This window comes from Pteropus alecto, unplaced genomic scaffold (assembly GCF_000325575.1).
Source record: "Pteropus alecto unplaced genomic scaffold, ASM32557v1 scaffold121, whole genome shotgun sequence".
In the NCBI taxonomy this organism is placed as follows: domain Eukaryota; kingdom Metazoa; phylum Chordata; class Mammalia; order Chiroptera; family Pteropodidae; genus Pteropus; species Pteropus alecto.
Window position 1 is genome coordinate 7,855,089 of NW_006434369.1, and position 7,721 is coordinate 7,862,809.

The following is a 7,721-nucleotide window of genomic DNA, read 5'->3' on the forward strand; positions in this document are numbered from 1 at the left end:
GGCCCAAGGCCAATTCTTATTTCCATCCTGGTAGGCACTCCCTGCCCCTTGCTATCTCTCACGGGACATTCCAAAAGCCCCCCAGTGCACCTTTCTTCTATGCAACTGAACCCTTAAAATGGAAATTCACTGAAGAGAGAAGAAAGAGAAGTGCAAACTGATAAAATGTTGAGCAACTGGTACTTGTCGCTCCCGTTGCCACTGCCGCAACGTGCACGGAGCTGCCAAGGAACACCGTACCTCCTTCTGCTCATCCTCCCTCTTTCACCAAGCTTCGCCTCGACTGGATCTGGGCTTTCTCCACTCAAATCCTATATCTGTCTTGCGGGGAGGGGGCTTTATTTTTTAATTGTAAACACGGAATACACTTGTAACCTCACAGGCTAAAACTCAACTTTCGGGCTGCATTGTGAATCTCAGCTGCTGCCACTACTCAGCTACTGGCTGTGACTGCTAAGCATCTGCCATGAACGCTGGCTTATTCTGTGCCAAGGACCAGCCATGCACTGCAGGCCATCTCGCTCCGGAGGAGAGAAGGACGAAGCTAACCTTGGCACATGCCAAGCATTCTCTCTCCTAAGGAAATTCTTGGAGAGGGAGGGAAAAGTACTAGCAGACCTACAGTAATGCTGCCTCTAAAGAACAGAGCTAGAGGACAGCTACCGTAGGGTGAATGAGTCATCACCCCATACTATGTCTTCTTGAAAGATCAGTTACTGAATCCAAAACCTACAGTGTCTTCATTTAGACCCCAGGGAGCATGGCGTTTATTTCCCTGCATTCCTGAATCATCAAAAGAATGTCAAAAACTTATTATAAAACTTCAGGGTAGCTGATGTTTTCTGTGTTTGCTACCTATCCAAGAAGCTGTAAAGCAGAACGATGTTATTACCAATTGCAGCCACACACATTAATTAATAAAAATATAAGATCCATTTTGTAGTGGAAAATAGAAACAGCTTGTTCCTCAGAAAGGATGGCTACTTTCCTGTAATGGGAACATTGGTAATTCCAGACGAAGTCAAGAGACAGGTCTTTCCCACAGGCTGTTAAGCAGTTTGGCAATGTTTGTCAAAATTTTAAATGTACATACCTTTCACCTAGCTATCTCCAGTCTTAGAAATCTTTCAAGCAGAAATATACAAGCATGCGATCATAGAGGTACAAGGATGTACATTGCAGTTCTGTAACAGCGAAAATTTGAAACAACTTTTATGTCCATTAGCAATGATGTAGTTAAATAAATTTGGCACATTCGGGCCATATAATACTATGCAACCATTAAAAAGAATAAAATAAAACATAGAAAGATGTTGATTTCTTATTAAATAAAAAAAGGGCTGCAGAACAATATGTATGGGGTGATCCCACTTCTGTTCAAAACAATTTCTACATAGGTGGATAGAAACATAGACACAGACATATAGATAAAGGTCTAGGAGTATACATACCTAATCGTTGACAGTGGTTATCTCTGAAACTAGAATAAAAATGAAAGGGGCTCTAAACAATTCAGTATTGTTTGGTCTATTTGATTTTTCTTTTCAATTAAAATGAATTAGTAATTTTTTCCAATGAAGAATCAAAACAAAAATCCTTAATAAATGTTTGTCAACTGAATACACAACAGCAAGGAATTTGAGTTGACCATTCTTGCCCTCAGGTGCTGAAAGCTTGAAAAGTCCACATTGGGTCCACACTTAGTGAATTTCTTAGTAAACTGGTTCTGCATTATTCTGTGAGGTAAGTATTCTTGTATATATTCACTTTTCCTAAGGAAAGTTAGTTTTATATTAAGGTCTGCTCTATTCTAGCTCTTAGACAAAATTACAAGACTGTAAGGAAATCATCCTTCTAAAACTTGTCACCTTACCTGCCAGGGGATATCATTTAAACAGGTTAAGTGGCAGTTGTTAATCCAATTAGTTAAATTGGAAATGAAGGTACTAGAGCTGAGCAATTATTGTATGTATGTATGACTGGCCTTCCCTATTCTCACCATTTTTAAAACATGTAAAATAATGAATATACTTTTCTAAAAAGATCTCCAAGTCAGTAACCACTAGCTACATGTGGCTATTGAGCACTTAAAACAGGGCCAGTTCAAAGTGACCTGTTCGGTAAGTGAAAAATGCATACCAGATTTCAAAGACTTAAAAGAATAGCCATAAGAAGTATAATATCTCATTAATAATGTTTATATTGATTACATATTGAAATAATATTTTAATATATTGGGTTAAATAAAACATATTATCAAAATCATGACATTTGTTGTTTTCTTTTTTCACTTTAATGTAGTTACTAGAAAAATCTTAATTCCATATGTGGCATATTGGACAGCTCTATTTTAGAAATGGTGCTTATGTTAAAAAATCATTAAGTAATCCAAAGTCAGCTAATATTCTTAACTTTTAGTTAAAATATAATTACCTCATTTATGCTTCCCAATTCACAGATATGTCATGATAGAGCAATTTATGTTCATTTCAATTTATTAAAAAAATGTTTTATACAAACATTAGCTCATTTGTTTATAATTTAGAAAAATTTTACCACAGATTCTAAAGTTAGATTACCTGGTCCTGAGTCCGAGCTCTACTGTTCATCAGTTACATGACCTGGGCAAGCAGTTTAATAATCTAGTCCTCAGTTTCCACATCTGTAAAATGAGGATTATAATGGTGCGTACCTCATTGAGTTGTAAGAATGAGGTCAATGAATTCATGAAAAACTCTAATTACAATGCCTGACCATATACAATGCTAAATAAATTTTGGCTATTATTACTACTATTATTCTACTTTCTTATATCTGTCACTTATTCTGTTAACCTTCAATTCAGGTTAGTCTATATTTATAATAAATCTTTCATCTTCCTTTAAATAAGCTGATTGGTTCTATGACTGAGCCATCAAAATTTAATTATCTTCACCACTGAACTGATTTTAAAATTATTAACAAAATCTAAGAGATGTTTTTATCTATTGTAAGTTAGCAAAATAAATGAAAAGTTCCAATCACCAGATCGGCATTCATAATAATTTTATTTTTTTATGTTAAAATTTCCAGGTTTAACAAAATGCAGCAAATATCTAAAGTGGTTTACATTCTGTTTATTATCATCAAGTCCCTAATGTGTAAAATAAATAGCTATCCCTACTCAAGCATTTGTATAAAAAATTTCTTGGTGTATAATTTGGAATTTGTCTACCCAAACCCTTATGTTTTCTCAATTATAAATCATAATAATAGCTAATATTTATTACACTCTGTATCCAAAGCCACATGGTTATTTAGTAGCAGAAATATTAGACTCTTAACCACTACACACTAAGAAATATCTTTAAATTATTCGAGAGCTTGAGTTCAAATTTGTTTTATTCCATTAAGCCATGAGATTTGGAACAGGCAGAAAATAAAGGAAAACGTCAGTGTTTTCTCATTACATTACAACCTCATTAGGCAAAAACTCCATCAACCCTTGCCTTCAAGTCATGTTCTGACATTGTTTAATGAGGTGATATCAACCCACTCAAAATGCATAAAAAAAAAAATACTATTGTTGTCTATATCTTAAAATTAGTTTTTTTCATGGATAATTTAAATTTATGATTGGAAAAACCCAGCTCTAGCCATTCAGAAGATTTGAAAAAGGAAAACAAACACCCTGCCGAATCTATAGAAACTGAAAATTCAGAACTCACCAATTCCTCTCCTCCCAATAGCCCCCTTTAGGGCACCAGGTAAATCTTCTGTAAAAGGCAAGCGTTGACTATCATATCCCTGAAAGTAGAGAAAAATGCACTCCTTCATACACTGCTCATAAGCGGTATGGACATCCTGGCTCAAAGGAAGCATATTAGTCCCTGGGACCAAAAAACCAGTAGCATTCAGGAAAGTTTAAATCATATTTGTTTCAAAAGCCACAAAAGATGCCCAGTTAACATGCTGAATTCCTTCATCATAGTTAATCTCTTAGGGAAATAAAAGATCCAGTCAAATGACAAGAATTTTGCCTAACTTGAAATGAGCTCTGTGTATAACGTGTTGTTGACAACAGACTATGAACTACCCTAATGGTTTAGCAGTAAAGAAATAAAACAGGCATCCAGCTTTCTTATCAATGTCAAACAATTCCATAATTGCTTATTGAATTAAAGGAAACTAACTTCTCACTGTGATTTATTCCACAAAGATAAGATGAATTTTGAAATTACCTTGCTACTTAACCAAGTATTGTGAAAAAATATTGTCAGTGGTTGGTAGTGGTGATGTATTTCACCACTGAGCTATCTGACATATCAATCAGTATCAGTGTGAGAAACGTTGTGCTAATTAGAGAAATGTATCCTCTAGGAATCCTGAAGAATACCGCCAAAAGTAGATGGGATTAGAAGATCTAATTCATCATTTTTTATCCTCTTGTGTTTATTATGCAGCCCATTTAAAAATATATACATATTATTTGTCAGTAGGGAAAATGGCAGGGAACAGAGTTAAAGAAACAAATATATCACAGTTCTTTGGCAAAAGGTCTCTATGGACAGGTCCAGCATGATACCTCAGCCAAAAGTATAATTTGATATTGATCAGATCACAGTAAACTTTTGATGTGCTTTAATCTGATTTAAATAAATTTTATTTTAAATAAATGAACTTTTATCTGTGTTCAAAAGAGTTGCATTTGGAAAGTGAGTGTAAAGATGTTGCTTCCTTTTCCTTAGTCATTAAATAGAGGCTCACATCTCTTTCCAGGGCTCCCTGGCATCAGACCTTCTCCACACGCACAGCATATCTCCTTTCAGTGACAAAAATGTGTCAGACTATGAACTAGATCTAATGTCATCTGTTTAAAATTCATCGTTTATTTACTTGTTGATTCCTGACACAGCTGCAAATGAACCCTTAGTGGAATGGAAATAATTTGTTTCTAGTTTCCTCATCTATAAAATGAGGTTATTGAAGTCTGCCCTTATCCCCAGGAAAGGATTTCATAAGTTTGAATTAGATTTTTCAGTAAAGCTCATTGAACAAAGGTTCTTTGTGACTCTGATGCTATAATATTACCGGAGTAAGAGACTAGAAGAGGTATCAAAGGGGAACTATGTGTTCTACACTTCATTATAATAGTAAAACTATTTTAAAGGCTCTCTTTGTGACTAGATCTTTTGAACATTATAAACGAAGAATTCTATACCATCAAAGGCAAGCCAAGGGTGTTGTGACCAGATAGGCTCTTCATGGATGAGGTACACAATGTGTCAAAGGAAAGATGCAAGGCAACGTGTCCACTGACGCTTCACCATCACTTTGAGAGCACACCTTGCTCTGCAAGATACACACGGATCACAGGAAATATCCAGATGTGGGCTTGTTAACTATAGCCAGATGTGGCAAGTTTAGGCAGGAGTGGAGATCTGGAACAAGCTCTGCTCAAGTGGGGTGGGGAGTACTCTATGCAAAGGGCAGGGTAGAGTTGCCCAATAAAACACAGGATGTGTAATATTTGGGACATACAGATTTTAAAACTTATTATTCTTGTCTTTATTTAGAATTCAGATTTAACTGGGCCACCTCTATTTTTATTTGCTAAATCAGGCAACCCTAGGCAGAGAGCACAAGGAGGATTTCAACGGGTGCAGGTGCAGCCCTAGGAAGAACCTATTCTAGTGGGTGAACAATATCTGTAGTCAACATGATCCTAATTGATGGCTAATAATGGTAGTATAGGTCAGTAGTCAATGAAGGAAGTGGGGGAAGGTGTGGGGAAGCTTGGGGAAAGGAAGAGCACAGTTATTAAAACTCAGCATAAGATCAATGTGACACTAACAAGAGCAAACCAATATTGAGTCCCAAAACATTTAGCTAGAGGGGTGGTTCCCAGTGTTGCTGCCTCCATACCATTCACAAAAACAAACCTTCCAATCACTAATATCTCACTTTATATTTCCCCAGAGGTGTTTCAGATTTCCCAACAAGGAGGTAGGGGCTGAAAAAATCCACCCCAAAGCTTCTGGCATGCATCACCAACATAATGAGTCTATCCTCCCAGTTAGCAATTTTTTGAAGAGCACTCTTTTTTATGGTCAATGGATTTGAAGTGAGCAAGATGAAAACAGTGAGTACACTAATTTAACAGATGAGAGATGATTTTGAGTTGGACCGGATAGGTAATAGCTGTGGAGATGAAGAAAAGCGAAAAGATTAAAAAGGCATTTTGGAGGAAGAATGGAGAAGGCTTAGTCAGGGGTTTCCTCCAGGACACAAAAGAAAGGAAAGTGCCAGCAATGCCTCCCAGGCTTCTGGCGGCCATGAAGGATTCTGTGTTAAGGAAGAAGAGGTGGGCCAATTAGATTATCTCTCCTGAAAGAAGAAACTGAGACCAGATGGTGGAAGCGGATATAGCTGAGATGTCATAATACACGGCTAAAGGTAACTGCCGTGCTGATCTCAAGGCAGGAGGAAGACAAGCAATAATAGTAAAGAGAAAAATACAGACAAGAGTTCCATGGCCCCAAAAGGCCTAAAGGGCAACCTCACAAGCTATCTTTTTGTTCTTTGAACATATCAACTGCATTTCTGTCTGAGTCCTCTGCCCTTCCATTTTCTAACATGGAATATGCCGCCCCCCCCCCGCCCCCACTTATCTCTTTTATGTGTTTCATCTATCCACCCAAATGTCACTGGCTCAAAGAGAACTTTCCTGACCACCCAATCTGAAATAGCACCCAGTTTCTCACTACTACATTATGCTCTTTTATTGTTTTCAAAACATCATCTTCTAAAATCGTCATTCATTTACAAGTCAATTGGCCACTACACTATCCTCTAGAATGCAAGGTCCCAGACTGTAAGAACTTGCCTGTCTCTTTCATGCTGAATAGCACCTGGTGCAGTGGGCCCTCGGTAAACACCAAGTGAATGGGGTTCTGGTGGATGGTTTCCCAGTTTCAGGTTCTAGTTCACAGGAAGTGACCACAGCTTTGTTTTCTGCCCTTGGATACTATCAAATATAGTCATGTCCTTATAATAACCTTTCCTTTTCCTTGATCTCATTTTAGTGGAGTCTTTTCCTTACCAGCAAAAGCGCTACCCCAGAACACACTTAGGATCTAAATCAACAGAGGGGATTGATGAAATCTAGGGACTATGTCAACCCTTAATAAGGGGAAGAGCCACAGTTTTTTAAAAAATTAGAACAAATATATTAAGAGAAGAAAAAGTCCACTAAGTAAGATACTAGCCTACTACCTGTTAATGAACATTAGCCAATTCAAAGATTTTATTCTTTTTTCTTTTAATTTATTTTTTTATGGTGACATTGGTTAATGAAATCTGCTAAGTTTCAGCTGAACATTTTAACAGTAAGGCATATATATGTTTACATTGTGTGTTCACCTCCCATAGTTAGATTTCTTTCTATCACCACATATTTGACCCCTTTTACCCCATCTATATCCTCCCTTCCCCCTTACTCTCTGGTAATCACTGGTCTATTGTCCATGTCCATGAGTCTCTGTTGTTTGTCCTGTTCATTTGTTGCTTTTAGGTTTATACATCATGTGATTTTCAACTTTTTCTGTCTGGCTTATTTCACTTAGTGTGATTATCTCGAGGTCCATCCATGTCGCAAATGGCAGTATTTCATCTCTACTTATGGCTGAATAATATTCCATTGTATATATGTACTACAGCTTCTTTAGTCCATCATCTATCGT